Source organism: Ambystoma mexicanum, assembly GCF_040938575.1.
Source record: "Ambystoma mexicanum isolate Mex_15411 chromosome 12 unlocalized genomic scaffold, UKY_AmexF1_1 Mex_chr12_unloc.2, whole genome shotgun sequence".
Lineage (NCBI taxonomy): Eukaryota > Metazoa > Chordata > Amphibia > Caudata > Ambystomatidae > Ambystoma > Ambystoma mexicanum.
Genome location: NW_027182323.1, coordinates 1,145,443 through 1,172,431, shown reverse-complemented (window position 1 = coordinate 1,172,431; position 26,989 = coordinate 1,145,443). Strand labels below are relative to the sequence as shown.

Below are 26,989 nucleotides of genomic sequence, written 5' to 3'. Positions count from 1 at the left end.
GGTGCATATATTTTTTGGGGTACGCATGAACGCCAACATTTAAAGGATATACTGTTACATCCTCTTTGGGTTTCTGGTAAAGAGGACTATAATTTTATGTCGCATCTCACTACATTGAACATATTCCGTCGCTCACGTTTCAAGACTATCCTTCTTGTGACTAGTTCACATTACCAGACTGGGGCCCTGTCTAGACAACAAACAGCCGGAGCTGCCTCAGCAATACCGCGAATGGGGTTCACAGTAAACAAAACCCCTGGAGAGATGGTGACTGACAAATATAGATAGCATAGAACAAAGTGATCATGGGAAGCAGCAGCAGCAGGCAGGATTGGGCAGGCAAACATTCCACGTGACTTCTCTGAAGTGCCTCGAAGGAGTTCTTTAAAAGGGAAAAATAGAATTCATTAAATGTTTTCTTTAAAAATAGCTGTAAATTATCATAACCTATTCGTTGATGTGTTTTTTTTAAACTTTGTTTCAACGCTCTTAACATGTACATAGTCAAAGTAAAACTGTGCACTTGATTCGCCGCCGTCTGCAAGCAGTAGTACATTCATTTCAGCATACGGCAATACATAACGCCTCACTGTGGCAGTGCACAAGGATCTTATAGCATAGCACAGGCATGTTTTATTGCATGTATGTATTGTGTTTTGTATGGCACAAACCTTGCTGGGGCATAACAGAAAATTTTACATTCGGGGTGACGAAATGACTATTGCTCTGTAGGAGCACAGGGGTGAGTAGTGTCCAAAACACCTACTCAGCCCCAGACTGCTACTAAACCAGCAATGAGCGCAGTCATAAAGGGGAAGCCGACACACCCGACAGGTATACCCCCTATGCCTCTTTTGGTAACTGTGGCAAAGGGCAGTCTAAATTCTTTCTGAGGCGTTTGAGCTGTTACATTTGCACACAAACACCAATAGTATGGTGGTACCAACATGAATAAATGCCCAACCAAGGTTCTACAAAAACAGGAACTTTAGGAAATACGTACAGTGCATACAACAAATTAAAAACAATAAAGACCCACCTCTCTAAAGGAAACGGAGAGAATACACACTATGGGAATAAAGGGGCATTCAGTGTGAAGACAGGGGTGCTGGCCAATGATTTTAGCAGCACATTTCAATGTTCAAGGATATGTCTTTTAAATGGCTAAGAAAGGTGGCTTAAAAGTTACTGAGGTGCCGAGGCAGACAAGGGGGACAAAGATTCTTCAAATGCGCATGTCTATTGTGATTGGGGCTCAGCAGCATCGAGTCAGGCTTATTGGAGCTCTTTCTGGATCGAGTCAGTGTCAAGCCGTTTCAATTGGTGGTCCCACGAGATCATGGGCGCTGAGACAGGTTGAGTCCGCTCGAAGTGCTCAAATGGTACAGTGCAGACTTTTCAAAAATGATTGGCTAGATTGCGCAAGCTGGTCACCCCAAATGTGCCCTTGGGTGGGTTAGAGAGTAGAGCTTGCCTCTGCCCTGAAGCCTTCTGTCTTCAGCTCTACGGCAGAGAACTTTGGTATAAACTAACCATTCCCAACACATTTCCAATGAATCCTTCCTCTCCTTCTTCTGAGAATCCAAAGATGAATCAACTGAGGACCACATTTCCTGCCTTTATAAAGGCAACATTCTACAGCAGATTGGCCCAAAACAAGAATGTAGTCAGTGTCCAATCCAGGCTGCTATGACATGTGTACCTTGTCTTCCAATGTCATATATAGAGTGCCTGTGTCTGCAGAGAGTGGGGAGAGGGAAGGATGCGTAGGGAGGCCTGACAGAATCCAAAACAGTAAAACCCCTCTCTTGACCTAAGCCTGATCTCGTGGTACTCTAACTGCACCCACTATCCATGTCTGCATGCTTCAAAATGACTCTGGTGATCGACACCCTAATGTGACAGTGGCTTTGTCATATCAGGGCTGCCGGTGAAACACTCTTTCGCAGGGGACCTCCCGGTAGAGAGTTCCAGTACGCTGATGGGAGGTGTTAACATCTTCAGAGGCATAATAAGAAGAGCTTCCTGGGACAAGGTCCCACATGGATTGCCGGGTGGAGGTCAGAGAGCCGCTACTGGGTGAAGAGTGACCCCCAGAGACAATAATAACCCATCTGGGGGGGAACGATGTGGCACAGCTGGGAAGAAGGCAGCTGCTTAAGGAAATGTGCGCCACGTTCTGGGCATTGAGCGAGGAAGGGGGCGCTTGTGGACTCATATGGCCAGAATCGTGCCCAGATAAATATGGAGGGGTGCAAATTCACACATGGCTGTGGAGAAGTGCCAGAAAAAATGGAATATGGACATGACAAAGTTTTGCAGGGGAGCATGTTTCTCAATGTTTAGGGATGGCCTAATAAATTGGGGTGTACCAGGATACTACGATAAAGATGGGGTTGACCTATCTCAGGTGGGCTCAGACATATTATTGAATTTTAACGACGGATTGAGAGAGCATGGTTTTATTAAAAGAAAAAAAGAAGAAGCAAAGAGGAGGAGGATGGGGGCAGCGAAGGGGCGACAACCCCTTCTGGCCGTTGCGGCCAGTCAAAAGTAGTACAATGTTGAAAAGAGAGCTGATGGCATTAGAATGAGCTGGGTGCTGGAGGACAGAAGTGTTGAAGCACGTACGCTACTGATCGTCTGTGTGGACTTGCATGTTGAATATTAATATTTTGTAAATAATTATGCCTGGGCTTAATTTGTTATGGGCTTCAGGCGAGGATAAATGCCAGGCCAACAGCAGGTTAAAGCTCGGGATGAGGGCATAGCAGCACCCGACGTCATATGTTAGAGAGATGGCACACCCACCCTGAAAGGGGGGCATGAGGGCACCAGGCAATAACATGGTGGAGGGCCAAGGCCCCTCCAACTCCAATTCACAGGGCGGCAAACACAAGGGTCACAAAGCAAAGGTAACCCAGGTGGAGAAAGGCAGCAGGACAGGAAGGGGTGGCTGTCCCGAGGGAGAGGGACTCACGATTGGAAGGGCAAGGTCTTCTTCACACCTTCCAGGTGACTTCAGAGACCCGGGGGCCATTTTGTTTATGTCTTGTCAGCGATGGATGTCACACCAACGATCGAGCAGAGAAACATCCTCTTTACAGAGGAAATGACCATGAGCAATTAGCCCCGTGTTTAGCCTAACACGGCAGGTGGACACATAGGGCTGGAAAAAGAGCAGCCCCCGTTTGCAGTTTCCAGCCCCGGCTGGTGAAAAGAATTAGATAATGTCACTCCCCACAGCCCAAAACCAGAGATACACAATTCGTCCTGAGCGGGAGGTTCAGGAAGGTTGCAGGAGTGAGACCTGGATTTTGGAAACAGTTAAATATTTTCAGCTGCCAGTCCCCAGCCCTGGCCTGCAGGCCCACACCATGTGATCACGGTCCGGCAGGTCTCGCTGGTCTGGGCCTCCTGCATCAGCATGGTGCCCTGGGTCCGCCCAGGCCACCCTCCACCCAGGATGCTCCCGGCATCCACAGTGCCCCCGGCACCTCAAGCCCATGTCCCCATGGGCCATCATGGTCCCGGCCTGCAACAATAGTAAGTTCGGGTGATCCTGGCAAACTACCAAGGTGCTGGCTCCCCCAGCACGTGAGAGGCCGGCAGTGTGTCCACCTGCGGCCCCCCAACAGTTAAGTACATTCCAAATATGTAAATGTCACACATACATAGACTGAAAACTTGGCAGCTGGGCAAGGGGGTGGGGGTGTCCCAAGAATACTGAATCTCTACTGGAACAAGATGTGGGGCTTTAAGGAGGCTCAGCAGGCATGGTTCAAAGGGAGGCTGGCTCTTTACTGAAACATATGGGGTACGTGCCTGGGATCTTCACTCCGTTTTGAACCAAGCAATGGGTTCTAGTGAGATTGCGTTTGTGCTAGACCAATGGGTGGGCACTGGGGCAGCCTGGTGTACTCGGCAGAAGAGCCAACAACCCAGTCCACCCCAGCAAGAGTCTTTTCAACTATTCCTTACATTATTCCTATTTCATTGTAGTAAGGCCAACACATCATACTGTTGTGTATAATCCACACTCATACAATCATATCAATCTTTCACAAGCTGTAAAATTCGAAATGTTCAGAGACTGTGCTAGATACTAAATTGCCTAATCTCACTTGGAGATATGGTAATTGAGGAGAAAACCCAAGAGTCTTTTCTGAACAGAGCCCAATGCAACAGCCATTTCAAGTCATTTTCCAGAATGGCATCATGACGGCAATGGGGAATAAACATAATGTTCCAGGCCTGTATTCTATGACTGGTCCAAAGGCAAGAAAGAGTCATGAAATCCCATGCAGGTGAGATGGTAAGGTGCATATGTTAAGGGGTTTCAACCTCTGCTCAGTGCTCCCTGAGGTACTCATTCTCCGTGACAAGCTCTTTACAAAGACATAAGTATAATACAAAGTCCCAATGATTAAGAATTACTGATATCGGGAAAGGGTGTATTAGGCTATCATAAATCTCGTAGTACTGCAGATTTCAGGGCACCTGTGCTTAGCTAAAAATTAGGGGTACCGTGGCACTAAGTGTATGGTTCCATGGTGTAATGGTTAGCACTCTGGACTTTGAATCCAGCGATCCGAGTTCAAATCTCGGTGGAACCTCACATTTTTCACTGAAATGAGACGCTTTTCGGAATCTCAATTTTATTTCCCTTTATTTCATTCATTCCCGCTCCTAGTATTTACAATTCGAATACATCATGAACGAAAGTCGGTCTTAGTTTCGTCTGACTTTATTTTGTTCCGTGTTCTTTACATACTATCACTATAAAAAATGTAATCTGTATTAATTTTGCTACTAAATAGTTTTTAAAATAGTGTTCGTTCATATCACGTTGTGCATATGGACTTCACTATGGAAGATGAAAAGTGAGGATTAAAGAGGCTTTCGCTAAAAGTGTTTCCGCCCGGTTTCGAACCGGGGACCTTTCGCGTGTGAGGCGAACGTGATAACCACTACACTACGGAAACGGAACTGTACGTGTGCTTTTCTTTCCCATTATTATGATAGCGCATGGAAGGGGGTGCTGAAGCACGGCATATCAACACAGTAACATTTAAGCCAGCTGGCTCCTTCCATGCCAGTGAAGTCAGACAGATCATTGTACACTGGATTAAACTTGCGACCAAGATCCCGTTAATATATATGTCTTACTCCATGGACACTCCCCATCTTTTGAAGTTTTAAAGGAATGTATTGTTTCATTTTGAGTGCCCCAAATCAATCCAAAATCCTTTGTAAACGTGGATCTGTCTCCAGTGCTGCATCAACCACCTGTGCCCGCACCTGGCACAGGTGAGTGTCCCTGTATTAGATCACTACCACCACCTATGCACCTCATACCATGCGCCACACACCTGAACGATTTATCAGCAACAGAAGAGATATTGTTTTCCCTGGAAAATGCAATGCCCAGAGAGCCACATGAATTTGAATCACACACCCAAAGAGGACGACACATAGGGGGCCCAGTATGACACAGGGGGCGCAGGATGGCGGCTATAGCACAGCAGTGCACGTGCCAGAGGAAGACAGAGAGAAGCACGTGGATGCGGTGCTTTAAAGACATGCATCCTGTTTGAGCTTCCAGCATCACATAGACTCAATAGACAGCTGTGTGACTGTCTCCCAGGTGTCCTCTGCCATGTGTTGGTTTGGGGCTCTGCCGATGCAATTACCACAGAGCAGCCAGAAGGCACCCCAGTAACTCAGCAGCCCAGGAACGCCATTGGTTGAATGTCATCACTTGTCTCAGAGAAAATGAATATCGTTAGAGGGCTTGAGCATGCGTGTGTGAAGTGTATTTCTGGTTGTGCATATTGTGACCAACCCTACAGATGTATCAACCTGTGACCGATAATGGCATTTTAACGAGTTGGTTGCAAGAGGGTGCCTGGGCAGTATGGCTGTGTGCTGGCCACAGCAGGCCTGAGCAATCTTATGCAAGGGAATTGTCTTTATTATTGTTATTTAGTATTGTGAACACTTTTCCCGCCCAAAAGGAACCAGAGGGCAATTTCCAGAGAAATAGAGAACTGCAACATACACGTACTAAATAATCACAAATACAGTAATTTCTTAATAAATCCAAAACATCCAATTGCAATTCAAGCTGCAGGAGCACTCCTCAAAAAGTCTTTTAAAACATGGTGGACGAGAATTCAGAGTGCACGGTAACAGTGCACAGCACAGGTTCAGATGCGTTCCACACTGCACAAGCCCCCTTAGAAAAGGAAAGGATCCACTTTTTAATGTTTGTTTTTAATAGAGAATCAACGTTTTTCTTCTAGATGACCTGATTACATATAATATGAATTAATCCAAATAGACAGAAACACTGGGCTGAACAGTTGTAAAGTTTTTAAAACAATATAGAGCTTTATTTATCATGTTGCTTGCCCCCCATTGTGACGCAGTGACCAGGAGAAATTTGACCTAACATCCTTAATGCATATACAAGCAGGGCTTCAGTATGTTAGACCGCCTTAGGGGTGCCAGATTTGACTTTGCGTGGAAATACAGAAGATAATTCATACAGTCCACTCTTAATCACACCAGTCCCTGAACTACTGTCCTAAAACCATCTTTAGGCAAAGAGGTGACATACATTTCAGTAGCTGTAGATTTTGTTCATCAGATTAGATAGTGAATACAACATGCTTTGCAAGGGACAGTCTGGGAACACAAAGAAGCCCAGGACTTAACTGTAGAATATATTGGCGCAGAAACAATATGTAAAGTGAACTCTCCCAGGCAGAGCTAAGGGATAGAACAAGAACTGAGTCTTGGAAGGGCTGCGTTTGTCCTCTTCCAGTCTCTAATGTTCTGGGAGGGTTGTTTGAGCTGCCGGATGCTCTCCTCGGTTGACACCATTAGATAAATATGGGCATCTTGCACACACTGCTTCATGAAGAATCCCAGCTGGTCAACCATCATCACCAGTGGCTCCATACATAGAGTTTTACTAACGGCTGACTCCTAGGAAACCTAAGCTGGTGTAGGGCTAGAGGAGAGCTGTTACTCCGCACCCTGACCAGTTCAGACAGCTTTGGCCATAAAGAAGATTAACCAGTCCCTCAAGCTCTTTCACTTCCAATACGGGCAGGAGTATGTCAGTCCAAAAGACATTGGGCCTCATTATGAGTTGGCCGGTAACCCGCCTGAGCCACCGGCCGGCTACCAGCAAACTCACCTTACCATTACCGGTGCCTGAAATCCGTGTGTTACCGGGATATTACGGGTGCCAGCAACGGTGGTAAGTTCCCATTCTCGGGAGTCCCATAGGGGCCCCCCAGTTCAGCATGGTGCCCTGGGTCCACCCAGGCCACCCTCCATCCAGGATGCTCCCGGCATCCACAGTGCGCCCAGGCCCATGTCCCCATGGGCCATTGGGATCCTGTCCTGCAACAACAGAAAGTCTGGGTGATCCCGGCAATCTACCAAGATGCTGGCACCCCCAGCACTTGTGATGCTGGCCGTGTGTCCACTGTCGCCCCCCACCAATGGCGACGAGGAAGACGGACCCCTGCAGCACAATCTGTTGCCCGCAGGAGAAAGAAAAGGAAGCAGCACCCACTGCCACAAGAAAAGGAGAGAGTGGATGCCCAGTGACCCACCGGCAGACCCTCCCTGGCCGCAGCCGTGTGTGAAGAGGGTGCTTGTGCAGCCGGAGTGCGGGTCAGCCTGCAGCACTGCGGCATCGGCCATCAAGTGTTTTGCCTGCTCCCGCCGAGGGAGAAAGTGCCCAGCTCCGCGATAGCAGCTCCAAACCAGAACACGCATGAAGCAGCATCCGCTGCAAAAGTAAAATGCAGAAGAGGCGGCATCCGCCGCCGGTCAGAAGAAATGTGCCCCAAGAAGAGAGTAGATGCTAAGGGACCTCTGCCGCCTTACAGAGGGAGAGCGCGATGCTGCAGCGTGGGTGGCGCTACCGTAATCAATAAATAAATCTCCTGCCGGAAAGTGGGAGGAAGTAAGGTGCACACCAGTCTTCAAGAGGTCAGATGTTTCTGTACGGTTTTCGCACTATTCTTTTGCAAAGGACCAGGTGTCTCCTGGAACAGCTACAGCGAAGCAGGGCCTCAAGAATCGGTTGGATGATTATACTTGTGATGAGACAAAAGAGCTGAAAAGCAAGGGTTCAGTGGGTACTATGTAACAGTTTTTAATCTAGAGATCATGCTAGACTCAACAGGGACACATTCCATGGAGCATCGATAAGTGGAGGAGTACCTAAGAAGAGCAATAGAGGCACATAAATCCGCGGATTAATAGCTCATAACTCCACCACTAGTGCAGAGCTACCAAAGCCCAATGATAGAAGAAAGTGAAATTAGAGTGTGTATGTGGTTGTGCAAAGTGCAGACACTAGCCACAGTCTACGCATTTGTACATGCGTACATACATGCATGTGTCTGCTTCCACAGCAAGTGTACTGCAATGAGATCTAGTCGCTCAGAGGCTGTGATGGGCCACTATCCTTGATGTGGTTTGCCCTTATATGCCAGTATCCATACATAAGAACATAGTCCTGCTGACGTTGTCAGTAAAAATGCCATGCCACAATAAGAAAACATGTCACGACTGGCTGCACCCATATATGCCAGTATAGCGATATAGGAACGCTCATCATACTGGCTTTAATTTACCCTTGATGCCAGTAAAAATGCCATGCCATGTCAGAAAATAGCTTCAGGCAGGATGCAACCAAATTAGCTAGTCTAGCCAAGTAATAACACTTACCATTCAGTATAAATCCCTTTTGTTTTCCAGTTCAGTCCACTTTATTTCCTCATGCATTCTTCAATTATGTCCCCACTCTTTTGCCTTCTCATTCTGAATCCTGTCTCCCTGTACTGAAATCTTTTTTTTCTCTGTATCCCTCTGTGCATCTCTATCACATCACAACTCAGATAACTTGGTTGGGGAGGGGGGCGCTGTAGCTCTCATAGAAGATGGCCGCCTGATTGTGAACTCCGCTTCGTGGGGCGCCTTCCTGTTTGAATCCTCCTTTGGTGCCCTATTAAAACCTGGGCCAGCCACCCTATTAAATTGCTGCAGGACCCGGGCGTGTGCTGCTCGAACCCCGCGTCCTGAATCAACCCTATCGCAGAGATCCAGTGCTTTGAAATTGGGCCGGGAGCTGGCGCCGTTCTGCCCCGCTCCTCTGCTCCAGAGTCATTTGGCTTGACTCTGAGGATCCGGGGCCTACTGGGGGGAGGGGCACTGTGCGGTGCGGCGTCACCTTCTCCCCACTCCTCGAGGAACCGTTGCGGCCTGTGCGCAGACACCAGCCCCCTGACTGGACCCCGGGGTGCAACCCCAAATGTAGAGCTGTTGCTCCGCCGCCTCTCCCAGGGCGGCGTGCTGCCTATCAGTGCCTCTTGTGGATCCGGAGAGGAGGCTTCCTGTTCTGGGACCGGATTGCGGGACGCTCCCGCTCCTGGCTACTGCGGTGAGTCCCTTCGGGTCCCACCAGACACTCTGCCCATCCGCACTGTAGTGCTGCCGGTGCTGGCACGCGTCGCCTCCCTCCCTGGACTCACGACCGGAACCTGGACCTTCTGTGCCGGGACCCACTGTGGCTGTCGTCACGCTCCGCTGCCCTGCTACCCTGCCAGACGCACAGGGCCCCCGCTCCTAACGCGACCTGGTGGGCCCTGTCGGGGGGGACACAGACTCCTCGGGCGCCGTCATCTATTAACCCGTGCACCACTTAGGTGTTGGCACACGCTGCCCGCTGCTGGCCCTTGGATTGGGACCTCTTCTCTTGGTGTGGATCCTACTGCTCTCCACCGTAGTGCCTGCATGGGGTATTCGCCGTGGTGATACACCTCCCGCTCATTGCGCCACATATATCAGTTGGGACACCACACAGACCATGGTTAGTGGTGCACCAGGCTGGTCCCCCCTACCGCGGCGCGCAGTGACTGGACCCTCTGCTTTACTTGGATATACTGGGATCGAAGACCCCTGCAGTGACTGTCTCCTCGCTGCCTGGCCGTGGGCGTCCTGCTAACCCCTCTGTGGTCCACCACTGCCTTGCTGGGAGCCTTGGCGGACCTCTCCTCCGACACAGGAAGTGGACTCCCCAGTTTGCTCAACCACATCAGTGCCCATAGCTGCTCCTACTTCCACCCCTGTCACGGCACACTGATCTCCGGTTCTTGGCCTTCACCCGTGATCTTCGGGGCGGTCGACACCAGGGGATCCACTCACTGACCACTCAGTGCCCTCATACCACTGCCGGCCAGGGAGATCCCCCCCGGACCTGCGAACTGGCGGGCAGTGGTGACCAGAGACTCCACATCCTATTACAGCACTACTTTCCACTTCAACCCTGTCGTCCTCTGGGCGCCCGAATGCTCTGAATAGCCTGTCCGACCATCCTCTGTGTCCTGCCCTCTGCCTCCCGACCTGCCTCGACACTCCTGCCGCCCGCCCAGGCCTTCGGGCCCACCCTCCGCCTGGTGCCATGACCAAGGGAGCTGGAAAGAAGCAATGCTCAATTAACATTTTCACAAAAACCCCGTTGGGGCCGGTGGGGGAGGTGTCCGGGTAGGAACCATCTAACCCCTCGACCTCGGACCCGGCAGACGCTCAAAAAATGATGGAATACATCCGGGAGGTGTTCACCACGCTCCACAGAGAGCTTGACGACATGAATGGCACTATATCCTCTATCAAGGCTCATATGGAGAGGACCGACGGCCGGGTTGCCGAGATCGAGACACGAGTGAGTACCACCAAGGATAACTTGAGCTCTCTAAGGGCGGAGGTCTCCACACTTTCTGGCCGTGTCGCCGAGGTTGAGAAAAAGAACGAGGACCTCGAATCACGCTGGAGACGTAACAACCTCCGCATTATCGGAGTACCCGAAGATGGCATAAAGGTACCCATGGAGGATTACTTAGAGTGCACTCTACTAAAATTGTTAGACTCCAAAACTCTCCCCATAGTTCGCGATCGAGAGAGCCCACCGTGCCCTCACTGCAAAGCCCAGACCGGGTGCACCACTACGACCCATTATAGGTAGAGTTCTAAACTTCCGTGACCGTGACGCCCTGCTCAGGCCGGCTAGAGCCAAGGGTGAACTCATTCTGGGCGCTGCCAGGATCCATCTATATCCTGATTTCTCGGTGGCAGTCCAACGTGAACGCAAAACCTTCCTGGCAGTAAAGAGGAGGCTTCGAGACCTGCAGGTCAAATACTCCATGTTATACCCCGCTAAATTGAGCATTGAACATTCCAACCAGGTCTACTTCTTCACAATCCCTGAGGAGGCCTCCAGATTTATCGATGAACATTTCCCCGGCTGACCCCCTTTTGAAACACACATTGTCAATGTTATGTTTATTGGCTGATTGTTCATGATTTGGGACTCCGACTTGGTACAGAAATGTCTACCCGGTGGATGAGCGTGAGAAGGGGCTGTCTTCCGCCTACTCGAGTTTTTCGGTCTATGACATGTATGTTCTGGTCCTTAGGGCTGGCCTCATAATCCCATGGGAGACTCTCGTAGTTATCACTGAACGCCTCTCTGGTTCAATTTCTCTCCGCAGCGCTCATCCACTGTTGCTAGTTTACTCTATTAGTTGCTGTTAAATTCAGTCACCTTCCTGGTCTAGTTGATTGATTAGGGGGCTACTTCCCCCATACGTGAGAAAATTGTTTCTATATTTTGCGATCATGCCCTTTCCACCCAGGTGGAGTCCTACCCGGGTGGCACAAGATGTCATCACTAGGCACCATGCTTATCCTTAAATTGCCTTCCGGTCCGGAGCACCGCCGCCAGGCCAGCTCACAGGCCCCCCGGCGTTGATGCCATTGGTTTGGATTTGGTTGTTTGGGCATGGGGTTGTCATTCCTCTGTTTGTTTGGGGGCGGGACGTCGGAGGGGGTGGGCGTTGTTGGGTTTTATGTTAAAAAAGGCTTGGTATCCACAGGGGAGGTAGAGTATGGGGCAATATTGTTCAGTTATTATTGCAAGGCTGATCAAATGGTGCACCGATCATGGGGAGCACCACCCCGTTAATCCGTCACTTCTAATGACCACCTCTGGACTGTCAACTGAGGATAACTTGACATTCATGAGTTGGAATGTGCGGGGGCTGGGAAACTATAAGAAGATGAAACAACTACAGCTTCAGGCCAAACGCCATTGGGTCAAAATACTGTTTTTACAAGAAACGCACGCCTACACCGAGTATTGTGAAAGATTTGCCAAAATGTGGGGCCCTCAGAGGTACTTTACTAATTATTCTACCCAAAGCCGGGGAGTTATGACTCTAATTCACAGGAGCCTTAAATTTAACCCCATATCTACACAGATCGACCCCCTGGGCAGATATGTGTTAGTCCATGGTAGTCTGCAGAATAAGGAGGTGGTCCTATTAAACATCTATGGATCCAATATCGACGACCTGGAGTTCTATTCACATCTCACGTCTCTCCTTGACAGCTTCCTGCTAACAATAATCCTCTGGGGAGGTGATTTTAATACGATATTTGACGTAGACCTTGACAGATACGGCTCCAGACCTCGCCGACTTTCCAAAGCAGCCTACACTACACTGTCATCTCTCCCCAGTCTTTCCCTGGTGGACGCATGGAGGCTTCTCTATCCCGACTCCCGCTCCTACTCCTTCTACTCTTCGGTGCATGACTCATATTCCTGAATCGATAGATGGCTAGTGTGTGACATACTTATAAGGAACATATCTCACCTATCGATCCTTCCCAGAACCCTCTCTGTTCATTCACCGGTGACTATTACCCTTTGTTGGGGCCCGGATCGTGACCGCAGCAGACACTGGATAATGAAACCTCACTCTCTCCTCGACCCCGTCTTCAGCTCAGAGCTGGAGACCGCCATTGAGGAGTTCTTCGAAATTAACACCAACACAGTGTCCTCACAGGCCACCCTCTGGGAATCTTTCAAAGCTTATATAAGAGGTATTGCCCTGTCTAAGGAGAACAGCATCCTTAAAACAATTCACAGAAATATTGCTGAAAGCAAAGCCATGCTGTCCGCACTGGAAGCTCAATGCTCGCTACACCAAACTCCGGAACTCCTGGCATCAATCGGTACGGAACTTGACACATTCCGTTTTCTTGCGGACCGCGAACTGAGGTTCCTGGACAGCCCGGGACTTGCGAGGAAATACGGCGAGTGTCAACGCCCAGGCCATCTTCTGGCCAGGCTTCTCCACCGAGAATTTGGTGCCCCTCCCATCCCTGGAGTGGAGAGACCCGATGGTACCCTAGCCACGTCCCTGCAAGATATTAACTCTGAATTCCTCTCTTTCTACGAATCCCTATATGCCAATGCAGACAATGTCCCGACAGCGGAGATCTAGTCTTCCCTAGATAAGCTTCCCCTCTCGATCCTCTCCCCTGAGACCATTGGATGTCTCGAGAATCCATTCACCACCGGGGAATTCTTGGATGCCATAGACTCACTCTCATCAGGGAAATCCCCAGGCTCAGATGGCATTCCCGTTGAATTCTATTAACACTTCAAATCACTCCTACTCCCTCGCCTAATGGCCCTCTGGGAGGAATCAGTGGAGGTAGGTCTGTTTCCCCCTTCGCTCTGTGAAGCCACAATAACCGTTTTGCTGAAGCCCGGTAAACCCCCCACTCAATGCTGCTCTTATAGTCCACTCTCGCTTATCAACGGGTACGCCAAATTACTAGCCCTACGCCTTGCCCCCTACATGCCGCATATCATTCACCCCGATCAAGCGGGATTTATTCCGGGACGCTCCACCTCTCTGAACCTGAGGCGTCTCTTCAACATTATAAGCAGGATTAACCCAAATCTGCATGCAGTAGCAGTGGCACTCGATATGCAAAAAGCCTTCGATTCTGTCTCGTGGGAGAATCTCTGGCGGGTTCTTAAAAAATGCAAATTCTGCCCCGCTTCCTTTCCTGGGTCGGGCTGCTGTACTCCAACCCAGTGGCCAGGGTTCGTACTGAGGACCGATGCTCCCCCCTTTTCCAAATAACTAGGGGCACTAGGCAGGGCTGTCCCTTCTCTCCTCTGGTCTTTGCCATAGAGATGGAACCTTTCGCGGACATAGTATCCCTGTATGCTGATGATGCCCTTCTCTTCATCCGTTCCCCCGACACCAATTTGGCTCCGATATTGGAAGATATCCTTTTTGGACAAGTTTCTGGCCTCAAAGTAAATTGCTCTAAATCTACCCTTTTGCCGCTCACTGCCTGCACACGCCCCCCTCCTGATACCCAGCGATTCACATGGGCCCAGTCAAGCTTTACCTACCTGGGCATAGTAGTGTCTCGCCGATTCGAACAGGTTTTTGAAGAGAACTACCAAAAATACCTCACTAGCCTTACGACAAAAGTCGCTGGAGTAGGCTCCCGATCTCACTTGCCGGCAGGATAGGGATACTAAAAATGGTAGTATTACCCCAGCTTCTGTACAGGTTCGCCAATATCCCCCAGTGGCCGAGCGGCTGGTTCTTCCGGGTGCTGACTCGTACCCTTAATACCTTTCTTTGGCACTCAGACATGGTCCGGCTTAAACTCAAGACCTTGACCATCCCGATGGAGGTTGGCGGCTTCGGTGCTCCTGACTTCCTTAAGTACTGGCTGGTGTCCCAACTCCAATACACTTCACACTTGTTTAAAACATTGGACCCCCCACCTCATGTCAGACTCGAAAAGCTATCGATCAGCGATCGTGATATTTGCTCCCTGGTTATCACGCCCATGCCGAGGGTATTAGACTCACTTGACCCGGCGGCCTCTACTTCTCTGGCCCTATCTAAAACATGGTAATTACTAGGCATCGCCCACCCCTTTCATGGTAACTTTCCACTTTGGAACTTCCTCCCGGAGGTCCCACATGTACCTCCCGTCATCGTTCGCCGGTGGGCAGAGCCTGGATATGAACAACTATGGGACTTCTTCGAACAGGGTAACTTCATAGAGTGGCCAGATCTTCCACTGTCCTTGAAGCGGAGACCATCCGCTTGGCTTCAGTAGTCACCCCTCCGGAAAATCCTTAAACACAAATACCCCAGTTTCCCAGTGCTGCCACCTGATGAACCTGCAGTTACGGAGCTTACCTCTCCCACCCCCATGAGGGGCAAAGTTTCCAGACTCTACACCCTGGTACAGGCTAGATCGGCCCCTACATTTACCAAGTTAAGACATACCTGGGGGGATGACCTTGGTCTCGAAATCACAGATGAACGATGGGCCCGAATGTGTGCATGTATTCATCAGGTATCCTTTAACTCCCGCTTTAAATTGATCCAATTCAAGGTGCACCACAGATACCACTACACCCCGAGCAGACTACACCACATTTCAAATGACTTGTCCCCAAGGTGCCCCAGGTGTGGCTGCGACAACGCTGGCTATATCCACATGATTTGGTCCTGCCCCCGTCTCACTCAATTTTGGAGCGCAGTATGTGCTACTATGTCAGCTATCCTCGATCACCCTATTACCCTATCCCCAATGAGTTGTCTTTTCCATGACTTTTCTGAGCTCCGCTGAGATTCCAAAAACCTGGCTGGACTTTGCATGCCACTTGCTGTACGCTCTATTTTACTCTGCTGGCTTCGGCCTACCACACCCACCCATGCACAGTGGCTCAGGGCGGTCACATGGGCATCGGACACCGAAGAATCGTGGGCTATACAACAGCCAACCCACTAAAGACCCAGAGATGTTTGGTCAAGGTTTCGTTCATACATGGCTCCCATTGATTCTGCCTCGGACTCTACATCTCCAGTCCTCTCCCCCTGCTATTCCCGCACAACCTCCGGAATTGTTCACTCACTGCCCCCACACCCACCTTGGATGTCTGCCACATGTGCACAAACTGGTTTTGAATTTGCTTTATATGTTTGTATTACCTGCATTGCTCTGATTATACTTGTCCTGTATGTAGCTCACCTGTTCCTGTGCTGCCAAGCTAAATAAATAAAAGTAAAAAAATAAATAAAAAAAAGATAACTTGGTGGATGGGACAGAGAGGAAGAGGATGTGGGCAGCGGCAGACCCTAGACGGGCCTGCCACCTCCCCTCACTCACCTAAGTGTGCCAGCACTGAGAGGCAGACACTGTTGCCACCTAGATCCTTTATTACTTTGGGCTATTAGGTGGCACCCACCTATATGCTGAAACTATTGCATTAGAGTCCAGATCGGGGAAAAAGGCATCTGAGGAGGGAACCAAAGCTTGTAAGTGTTGTTTAGTTATTTGCCCACCCATTGACTGCCATGGCCATGTGGCCATTCCCACCCAGTCCTGCCCCTCCAGACCCAAAACTCCTAATTATGGGAACTCTTTGAGTTAACTTTAATCAAGACTTACCATCTAGCTTTGCACTCGAAATGTCTGCCAGTGTTTTTTCAAAGCAGTCTTCTGAGGGCTAATGTCTTAATTGCAGGAGTAAAGTGCCACCGGTGTAATTAAAATGTCGTAACCAAGTCTACATTCACAAGCACCATGCGTGTCCTTCACTGAAGTCTTGATAAAAACATGCATTGACAAAGCCTACTGTGATGGCTTGTGTTTTAAGATTTAAGTATTAGACGTTTGCCGGCACTATTATTAGATACCCAGGTACACACACCATTTTGCTGCTGGTACCATCAGTGGCCAGTTAATACCACTAGGGTGGTGCCTGGCAAGTGCCTTTCCCAGGCCTAGATAAAAGTCCAAACTGTTGGCATTGCCAGTGCTTGTTTAAAAGCAGCAGCACATGGTGCCAAGCAGTCACGTGGTGGTGCTTTGCTATTGGATCGGCCCTCTGTGGCACAACACCAGTGACACATATTCCTGCTAGTGAAGCCAGCTGTAATCCCTGAAAATCGATATTCTGCGGACAGAGATAAAACAGAAGAAAGATTGTGGGAAGTTCGCTCTATACCAGGTGATGAGAATGTGGTGGCAAACGAAAGCCTGACACATTCCTTCTGATTTCTGTGGCGAGGCGAAAGAGGAAACATCCCAAAGTAGAACAGAGATAGAGAATGAAAACAGTTCCCACATACAAAAAACTCCGTGCCGACTCTAACATTAGTGGAACGTTATCGTAAAGGGATGTAGCACAGCCACCAGCAGTCCCTATAGCAGAAACAATCTCGGTCCTGCATCGATTATCACTTTCGATTTCACTGCCGAACCTTTTCTACAAACTAGATTTCATTTGCAGAATTACTGGGCCGAGGGTCGGACGGCACAGATATTACGATGGTGTGTTTTACGTGAGGGGATGTAGCTCAGTGGTAGAGCGCATGCTTTGCATGTATGAGGCCCCGGGTTCAATCCCCGGCATCTCCAGGTGCATATATTTTTTGGGGTACGCATGAACGCCAACATTTAAAGGATATACTGTTACATCCTCTTTGGGTTTCTGGTAAAGAGGACTATAATTTTATGTCGCATCTCACTACATTGAACATATTCCGTCGCTCACGTTTCAAGACTATCCTTCTTGTGACTAGTTCACATTACCAGACTGGGGCCCTGTCTAGACAACAAACAGCCGGAGCTGCCTCAGCAATACCGCGAATGGGGTTCACAGTAAACAAAACCCCTGGAGAGATGGTGACTGACAAATATAGATAGCATAGAACAAAGTGATCATGGGAAGCAGCAGCAGCAGGCAGGATTGGGCAGGCAAACATTCCACGTGACTTCTCTGAAGTGCCTCGAAGGAGTTCTTTAAAAGGGAAAAATAGAATTCATTAAATGTTTTCTTTAAAAATAGCTGTAAATTATCATAACCTATTCGTTGATGTGTTTTTTTTAAACTTTGTTTCAACGCTCTTAACATGTACATAGTCAAAGTAAAACTGTGCACTTGATTCGCCGCCGTCTGCAAGCAGTAGTACATTCATTTCAGCATACGGCAATACATAACGCCTCACTGTGGCAGTGCACAAGGATCTTATAGCATAGCACAGGCATGTTTTATTGCATGTATGTATTGTGTTTTGTATGGCACAAACCTTGCTGGGGCATAACAGAAAATTTTACATTCGGGGTGACGAAATGACTATTGCTCTGTAGGAGCACAGGGGTGAGTAGTGTCCAAAACACCTACTCAGCCCCAGACTGCTACTAAACCAGCAATGAGCGCAGTCATAAAGGGGAAGCCGACACACCCGACAGGTATACCCCCTATGCCTCTTTTGGTAACTGTGGCAAAGGGCAGTCTAAATTCTTTCTGAGGCGTTTGAGCTGTTACATTTGCACACAAACACCAATAGTATGGTGGTACCAACATGAATAAATGCCCAACCAAGGTTCTACAAAAACAGGAACTTTAGGAAATACGTACAGTGCATACAACAAATTAAAAACAATAAAGACCCACCTCTCTAAAGGAAACGGAGAGAATACACACTATGGGAATAAAGGGGCATTCAGTGTGAAGACAGGGGTGCTGGCCAATGATTTTAGCAGCACATTTCAATGTTCAAGGATATGTCTTTTAAATGGCTAAGAAAGGTGGCTTAAAAGTTACTGAGGTGCCGAGGCAGACAAGGGGGACAAAGATTCTTCAAATGCGCATGTCTATTGTGATTGGGGCTCAGCAGCATCGAGTCAGGCTTATTGGAGCTCTTTCTGGATCGAGTCAGTGTCAAGCCGTTTCAATTGGTGGTCCCACGAGATCATGGGCGCTGAGACAGGTTGAGTCCGCTCGAAGTGCTCAAATGGTACAGTGCAGACTTTTCAAAAATGATTGGCTAGATTGCGCAAGCTGGTCACCCCAAATGTGCCCTTGGGTGGGTTAGAGAGTAGAGCTTGCCTCTGCCCTGAAGCCTTCTGTCTTCAGCTCTACGGCAGAGAACTTTGGTATAAACTAACCATTCCCAACACATTTCCAATGAATCCTTCCTCTCCTTCTTCTGAGAATCCAAAGATGAATCAACTGAGGACCACATTTCCTGCCTTTATAAAGGCAACATTCTACAGCAGATTGGCCCAAAACAAGAATGTAGTCAGTGTCCAATCCAGGCTGCTATGACATGTGTACCTTGTCTTCCAATGTCATATATAGAGTGCCTGTGTCTGCAGAGAGTGGGGAGAGGGAAGGATGCGTAGGGAGGCCTGACAGAATCCAAAACAGTAAAACCCCTCTCTTGACCTAAGCCTGATCTCGTGGTACTCTAACTGCACCCACTATCCATGTCTGCATGCTTCAAAATGACTCTGGTGATCGACACCCTAATGTGACAGTGGCTTTGTCATATCAGGGCTGCCGGTGAAACACTCTTTCGCAGGGGACCTCCCGGTAGAGAGTTCCAGTACGCTGATGGGAGGTGTTAACATCTTCAGAGGCATAATAAGAAGAGCTTCCTGGGACAAGGTCCCACATGGATTGCCGGGTGGAGGTCAGAGAGCCGCTACTGGGTGAAGAGTGACCCCCAGAGACAATAATAACCCATCTGGGGGGGAACGATGTGGCACAGCTGGGAAGAAGGCAGCTGCTTAAGGAAATGTGCGCCACGTTCTGGGCATTGAGCGAGGAAGGGGGCGCTTGTGGACTCATATGGCCAGAATCGTGCCCAGATAAATATGGAGGGGTGCAAATTCACACATGGCTGTGGAGAAGTGCCAGAAAAAATGGAATATGGACATGACAAAGTTTTGCAGGGGAGCATGTTTCTCAATGTTTAGGGATGGCCTAATAAATTGGGGTGTACCAGGATACTACGATAAAGATGGGGTTGACCTATCTCAGGTGGGCTCAGACATATTATTGAATTTTAACGACGGATTGAGAGAGCATGGTTTTATTAAAAGAAAAAAAGAAGAAGCAAAGAGGAGGAGGATGGGGGCAGCGAAGGGGCGACAACCCCTTCTGGCCGTTGCGGCCAGTCAAAAGTAGTACAATGTTGAAAAGAGAGCTGATGGCATTAGAATGAGCTGGGTGCTGGAGGACAGAAGTGTTGAAGCACGTACGCTACTGATCGTCTGTGTGGACTTGCATGTTGAATATTAATATTTTGTAAATAATTATGCCTGGGCTTAATTTGTTATGGGCTTCAGGCGAGGATAAATGCCAGGCCAACAGCAGGTTAAAGCTCGGGATGAGGGCATAGCAGCACCCGACGTCATATGTTAGAGAGATGGCACACCCACCCTGAAAGGGGGGCATGAGGGCACCAGGCAATAACATGGTGGAGGGCCAAGGCCCCTCCAACTCCAATTCACAGGGCGGCAAACACAAGGGTCACAAAGCAAAGGTAACCCAGGTGGAGAAAGGCAGCAGGACAGGAAGGGGTGGCTGTCCCGAGGGAGAGGGACTCACGATTGGAAGGGCAAGGTCTTCTTCACACCTTCCAGGTGACTTCAGAGACCCGGGGGCCATTTTGTTTATGTCTTGTCAGCGATGGATGTCACACCAACGATCGAGCAGAGAAACATCCTCTTTACAGAGGAAATGACCATGAGCAATTAGCCCCGTGTTTAGCCTAACACGGCAGGTGGACACATAGGGCTGGAAAAAGAGCAGCCCCCGTTTGCAGTTTCCAGCCCCGGCTGGTGAAAAGAATTAGATAATGTCTCTCCCCACAGCCCAAAACCAGAGATACACAATTCGTCCTGAGCGGGAGGTTCAGGAAGGTTGCAGGAGTGAGACCTGGATTTTGGAAACAGTTAAATATTTTCAGCTGCCAGTCCCCAGCCCTGGCCTGCAGGCCCACACCATGTGATCACGGTCCGGCAGGTCTCGCTGGTCTGGGCCTCCTGCATCAGCATGGTGCCCTGGGTCCGCCCAGGCCACCCTCCACCCAGGATGCTCCCGGCATCCACAGTGCCCCCGGCACCTCAAGCCCATGTCCCCATGGGCCATCATGGTCCCGGCCTGCAACAATAGTAAGTTCGGGTGATCCTGGCAAACTACCAAGGTGCTGGCTCCCCCAGCACGTGAGAGGCCGGCAGTGTGTCCACCTGCGGCCCCCCAACAGTTAAGTACATTCCAAATATGTAAATGTCACACATACATAGACTGAAAACTTGGCAGCTGGGCAAGGGGGTGGGGGTGTCCCAAGAATACTGAATCTCTACTGGAACAAGATGTGGGGCTTTAAGGAGGCTCAGCAGGCATGGTTCAAAGGGAGGCTGGCTCTTTACTGAAACATATGGGGTACGTGCCTGGGATCTTCACTCCGTTTTGAACCAAGCAATGGGTTCTAGTGAGATTGCGTTTGTGCTAGACCAATGGGTGGGCACTGGGGCAGCCTGGTGTACTCGGCAGAAGAGCCAACAACCCAGTCCACCCCAGCAAGAGTCTTTTCAACTATTCCTTACATTATTCCTATTTCATTGTAGTAAGGCCAACACATCATACTGTTGTGTATAATCCACACTCATACAATCATATCAATCTTTCACAAGCTGTAAAATTCGAAATGTTCAGAGACTGTGCTAGATACTAAATTGCCTAATCTCACTTGGAGATATGGTAATTGAGGAGAAAACCCAAGAGTCTTTTCTGAACAGAGCCCAATGCAACAGCCATTTCAAGTCATTTTCCAGAATGGCATCATGACGGCAATGGGGAATAAACATAATGTTCCAGGCCTGTATTCTATGACTGGTCCAAAGGCAAGAAAGAGTCATGAAATCCCATGCAGGTGAGATGGTAAGGTGCATATGTTAAGGGGTTTCAACCTCTGCTCAGTGCTCCCTGAGGTACTCATTCTCCGTGACAAGCTCTTTACAAAGACATAAGTATAATACAAAGTCCCAATGATTAAGAATTACTGATATCGGGAAAGGGTGTATTAGGCTATCATAAATCTCGTAGTACTGCAGATTTCAGGGCACCTGTGCTTAGCTAAAAATTAGGGGTACCGTGGCACTAAGTGTATGGTTCCATGGTGTAATGGTTAGCACTCTGGACTTTGAATCCAGCGATCCGAGTTCAAATCTCGGTGGAACCTCACATTTTTCACTGAAATGAGACGCTTTTCGGAATCTCAATTTTATTTCCCTTTATTTCATTCATTCCCGCTCCTAGTATTTACAATTCGAATACATCATGAACGAAAGTCGGTCTTAGTTTCGTCTGACTTTATTTTGTTCCGTGTTCTTTACATACTATCACTATAAAAAATGTAATCTGTATTAATTTTGCTACTAAATAGTTTTTAAAATAGTGTTCGTTCATATCACGTTGTGCATATGGACTTCACTATGGAAGATGAAAAGTGAGGATTAAAGAGGCTTTCGCTAAAAGTGTTTCCGCCCGGTTTCGAACCGGGGACCTTTCGCGTGTGAGGCGAACGTGATAACCACTACACTACGGAAACGGAACTGTACGTGTGCTTTTCTTTCCCATTATTATGATAGCGCATGGAAGGGGGTGCTGAAGCACGGCATATCAACACAGTAACATTTAAGCCAGCTGGCTCCTTCCATGCCAGTGAAGTCAGACAGATCATTGTACACTGGATTAAACTTGCGACCAAGATCCCGTTAATATATATGTCTTACTCCATGGACACTCCCCATCTTTTGAAGTTTTAAAGGAATGTATTGTTTCATTTTGAGTGCCCCAAATCAATCCAAAATCCTTTGTAAACGTGGATCTGTCTCCAGTGCTGCATCAACCACCTGTGCCCACACCTGGCACAGGTGAGTGTCCCTGTATTAGATCACTACCACCACCTATGCACCTCATACCATGCGCCACACACCTGAACGATTTATCAGCAACAGAAGAGATATTGTTTTCCCTGGAAAATGCAATGCCCAGAGAGCCACATGAATTTGAATCACACACCCAAAGAGGACGACACATAGGGGGCCCAGTATGACACAGGGGGCGCAGGATGGCGGCTATAGCACAGCAGTGCACGTGCCAGAGGAAGACAGAGAGAAGCACGTGGATGCGGTGCTTTAAAGACATGCATCCTGTTTGAGCTTCCAGCATCACATAGACTCAATAGACAGCTGTGTGACTGTCTCCCAGGTGTCCTCTGCCATGTGTTGGTTTGGGGCTCTGCCGATGCAATTACCACAGAGCAGCCAGAAGGCACCCCAGTAACTCAGCAGCCCAGGAACGCCATTGGTTGAATGTCATCACTTGTCTCAGAGAAAATGAATATCGTTAGAGGGCTTGAGCATGCGTGTGTGAAGTGTATTTCTGGTTGTGCATATTGTGACCAACCCTACAGATGTATCAACCTGTGACCGATAATGGCATTTTAACGAGTTGGTTGCAAGAGGGTGCCTGGGCAGTATGGCTGTGTGCTGGCCACAGCAGGCCTGAGCAATCTTATGCAAGGGAATTGTCTTTATTATTGTTATTTAGTATTGTGAACACTTTTCCCGCCCAAAAGGAACCAGAGGGCAATTTCCAGAGAAATAGAGAACTGCAACATACACGTACTAAATAATCACAAATACAGTAATTTCTTAATAAATCCAAAACATCCAATTGCAATTCAAGCTGCAGGAGCACTCCTCAAAAAGTCTTTTAAAACATGGTGGACGAGAATTCAGAGTGCACGGTAACAGTGCACAGCACAGGTTCAGATGCGTTCCACACTGCACAAGCCCCCTTAGAAAAGGAAAGGATCCACTTTTTAATGTTTGTTTTTAATAGAGAATCAACGTTTTTCTTCTAGATGACCTGATTACATATAATATGAATTAATCCAAATAGACAGAAACACTGGGCTGAACAGTTGTAAAGTTTTTAAAACAATATAGAGCTTTATTTATCATGTTGCTTGCCCCCCATTGTGACGCAGTGACCAGGAGAAATTTGACCTAACATCCTTAATGCATATACAAGCAGGGCTTCAGTATGTTAGACCGCCTTAGGGGTGCCAGATTTGACTTTGCGTGGAAATACAGAAGATAATTCATACAGTCCACTCTTAATCACACCAGTCCCTGAACTACTGTCCTAAAACCATCTTTAGGCAAAGAGGTGACATACATTTCAGTAGCTGTAGATTTTGTTCATCAGATTAGATAGTGAATACAACATGCTTTGCAAGGGACAGTCTGGGAACACAAAGAAGCCCAGGACTTAACTGTAGAATATATTGGCGCAGAAACAATATGTAAAGTGAACTCTCCCAGGCAGAGCTAAGGGATAGAACAAGAACTGAGTCTTGGAAGGGCTGCGTTTGTCCTCTTCCAGTCTCTAATGTTCTGGGAGGGTTGTTTGAGCTGCCGGATGCTCTCCTCGGTTGACACCATTAGATAAATATGGGCATCTTGCACACACTGCTTCATGAAGAATCCCAGCTGGTCAACCATCATCACCAGTGGCTCCATACATAGAGTTTTACTAACGGCTGACTCCTAGGAAACCTAAGCTGGTGTAGGGCTAGAGGAGAGCTGTTACTCCGCACCCTGACCAGTTCAGACAGCTTTGGCCATAAAGAAGATTAACCAGTCCCTCAAGCTCTTTCACTTCCAATACGGGCAGGAGTATGTCAGTCCAAAAGACATTGGGCCTCATTATGAGTTGGCCGGTAACCCGCCTGAGCCACCGGCCGGCTACCAGCAAACTCACCTTACCATTACCGGTGCCTGAAATCCGTGTGTTACCGGGATATTACGGGTGCCAGCAACGGTGGTAAGTTCCCATTCTCGGGAGTCCCATAGGGGCCCCCCAGTTCAGCATGGTGCCCTGGGTCCACCCAGGCCACCCTCCATCCAGGATGCTCCCGGCATCCACAGTGCGCCCAGGCCCATGTCCCCATGGGCCATTGGGATCCTGTCCTGCAACAACAGAAAGTCTGGGTGATCCCGGCAATCTACCAAGATGCTGGCACCCCCAGCACTTGTGATGCTGGCCGTGTGTCCACTGTCGCCCCCCACCAATGGCGACGAGGAAGACGGACCCCTGCAGCACAATCTGTTGCCCGCAGGAGAAAGAAAAGGAAGCAGCACCCACTGCCACAAGAAAAGGAGAGAGTGGATGCCCAGTGACCCACCGGCAGACCCTCCCTGGCCGCAGCCGTGTGTGAAGAGGGTGCTTGTGCAGCCGGAGTGCGGGTCAGCCTGCAGCACTGCGGCATCGGCCATCAAGTGTTTTGCCTGCTCCCGCCGAGGGAGAAAGTGCCCAGCTCCGCGATAGCAGCTCCAAACCAGAACACGCATGAAGCAGCATCCGCTGCAAAAGTAAAATGCAGAAGAGGCGGCATCCGCCGCCGGTCAGAAGAAATGTGCCCCAAGAAGAGAGTAGATGCTAAGGGACCTCTGCCGCCTTACAGAGGGAGAGCGCGATGCTGCAGCGTGGGTGGCGCTACCGTAATCAATAAATAAATCTCCTGCCGGAAAGTGGGAGGAAGTAAGGTGCACACCAGTCTTCAAGAGGTCAGATGTTTCTGTACGGTTTTCGCACTATTCTTTTGCAAAGGACCAGGTGTCTCCTGGAACAGCTACAGCGAAGCAGGGCCTCAAGAATCGGTTGGATGATTATACTTGTGATGAGACAAAAGAGCTGAAAAGCAAGGGTTCAGTGGGTACTATGTAACAGTTTTTAATCTAGAGATCATGCTAGACTCAACAGGGACACATTCCATGGAGCATCGATAAGTGGAGGAGTACCTAAGAAGAGCAATAGAGGCACATAAATCCGCGGATTAATAGCTCATAACTCCACCACTAGTGCAGAGCTACCAAAGCCCAATGATAGAAGAAAGTGAAATTAGAGTGTGTATGTGGTTGTGCAAAGTGCAGACACTAGCCACAGTCTACGCATTTGTACATGCGTACATACATGCATGTGTCTGCTTCCACAGCAAGTGTACTGCAATGAGATCTAGTCGCTCAGAGGCTGTGATGGGCCACTATCCTTGATGTGGTTTGCCCTTATATGCCAGTATCCATACATAAGAACATAGTCCTGCTGACGTTGTCAGTAAAAATGCCATGCCACAATAAGAAAACATGTCACGACTGGCTGCACCCATATATGCCAGTATAGCGATATAGGAACGCTCATCATACTGGCTTTAATTTACCCTTGATGCCAGTAAAAATGCCATGCCATGTCAGAAAATAGCTTCAGGCAGGATGCAACCAAATTAGCTAGTCTAGCCAAGTAATAACACTTACCATTCAGTATAAATCCCTTTTGTTTTCCAGTTCAGTCCACTTTATTTCCTCATGCATTCTTCAATTATGTCCCCACTCTTTTGCCTTCTCATTCTGAATCCTGTCTCCCTGTACTGAAATCTTTTTTTTCTCTGTATCCCTCTGTGCATCTCTATCACATCACAACTCAGATAACTTGGTTGGGGAGGGGGGCGCTGTAGCTCTCATAGAAGATGGCCGCCTGATTGTGAACTCCGCTTCGTGGGGCGCCTTCCTGTTTGAATCCTCCTTTGGTGCCCTATTAAAACCTGGGCCAGCCACCCTATTAAATTGCTGCAGGACCCGGGCGTGTGCTGCTCGAACCCCGCGTCCTGAATCAACCCTATCGCAGAGATCCAGTGCTTTGAAATTGGGCCGGGAGCTGGCGCCGTTCTGCCCCGCTCCTCTGCTCCAGAGTCATTTGGCTTGACTCTGAGGATCCGGGGCCTACTGGGGGGAGGGGCACTGTGCGGTGCGGCGTCACCTTCTCCCCACTCCTCGAGGAACCGTTGCGGCCTGTGCGCAGACACCAGCCCCCTGACTGGACCCCGGGGTGCAACCCCAAATGTAGAGCTGTTGCTCCGCCGCCTCTCCCAGGGCGGCGTGCTGCCTATCAGTGCCTCTTGTGGATCCGGAGAGGAGGCTTCCTGTTCTGGGACCGGATTGCGGGACGCTCCCGCTCCTGGCTACTGCGGTGAGTCCCTTCGGGTCCCACCAGACACTCTGCCCATCCGCACTGTAGTGCTGCCGGTGCTGGCACGCGTCGCCTCCCTCCCTGGACTCACGACCGGAACCTGGACCTTCTGTGCCGGGACCCACTGTGGCTGTCGTCACGCTCCGCTGCCCTGCTACCCTGCCAGACGGACAGGGCCCC

The 26,989-nt window shown here is 49.1% G+C and overlaps 5 non-coding genes across 5 annotated transcripts; 3 read left to right on the top strand and 2 right to left on the bottom strand.

Annotated features, from left to right (window-relative positions):
* Window positions 1–4,544: 4,544 nt before the first annotated feature.
* TRNAQ-UUG (transfer RNA glutamine (anticodon UUG)) lies at window positions 4,545–4,616 on the top strand. The gene has a single exon. It is a non-coding gene; the product is annotated as a tRNA-Gln (tRNA).
* Window positions 4,617–4,912: 296 nt separating this feature from the next.
* Window positions 4,913–4,985, bottom strand: TRNAV-CAC (transfer RNA valine (anticodon CAC)). Its single transcript has one exon. It is a non-coding gene; the product is annotated as a tRNA-Val (tRNA).
* A 12,283-nt stretch (window positions 4,986–17,268) lies between these two features.
* On the top strand, window positions 17,269–17,340 carry TRNAA-UGC (transfer RNA alanine (anticodon UGC)). The gene has a single exon. It is a non-coding gene; the product is annotated as a tRNA-Ala (tRNA).
* A 4,544-nt stretch (window positions 17,341–21,884) lies between these two features.
* TRNAQ-UUG (transfer RNA glutamine (anticodon UUG)) lies at window positions 21,885–21,956 on the top strand. The gene has a single exon. It is a non-coding gene; the product is annotated as a tRNA-Gln (tRNA).
* Window positions 21,957–22,252: 296 nt separating this feature from the next.
* Window positions 22,253–22,325, bottom strand: TRNAV-CAC (transfer RNA valine (anticodon CAC)). Its single transcript has one exon. It is a non-coding gene; the product is annotated as a tRNA-Val (tRNA).
* Between the last annotated feature and the right edge of the window lie 4,664 nt (window positions 22,326–26,989).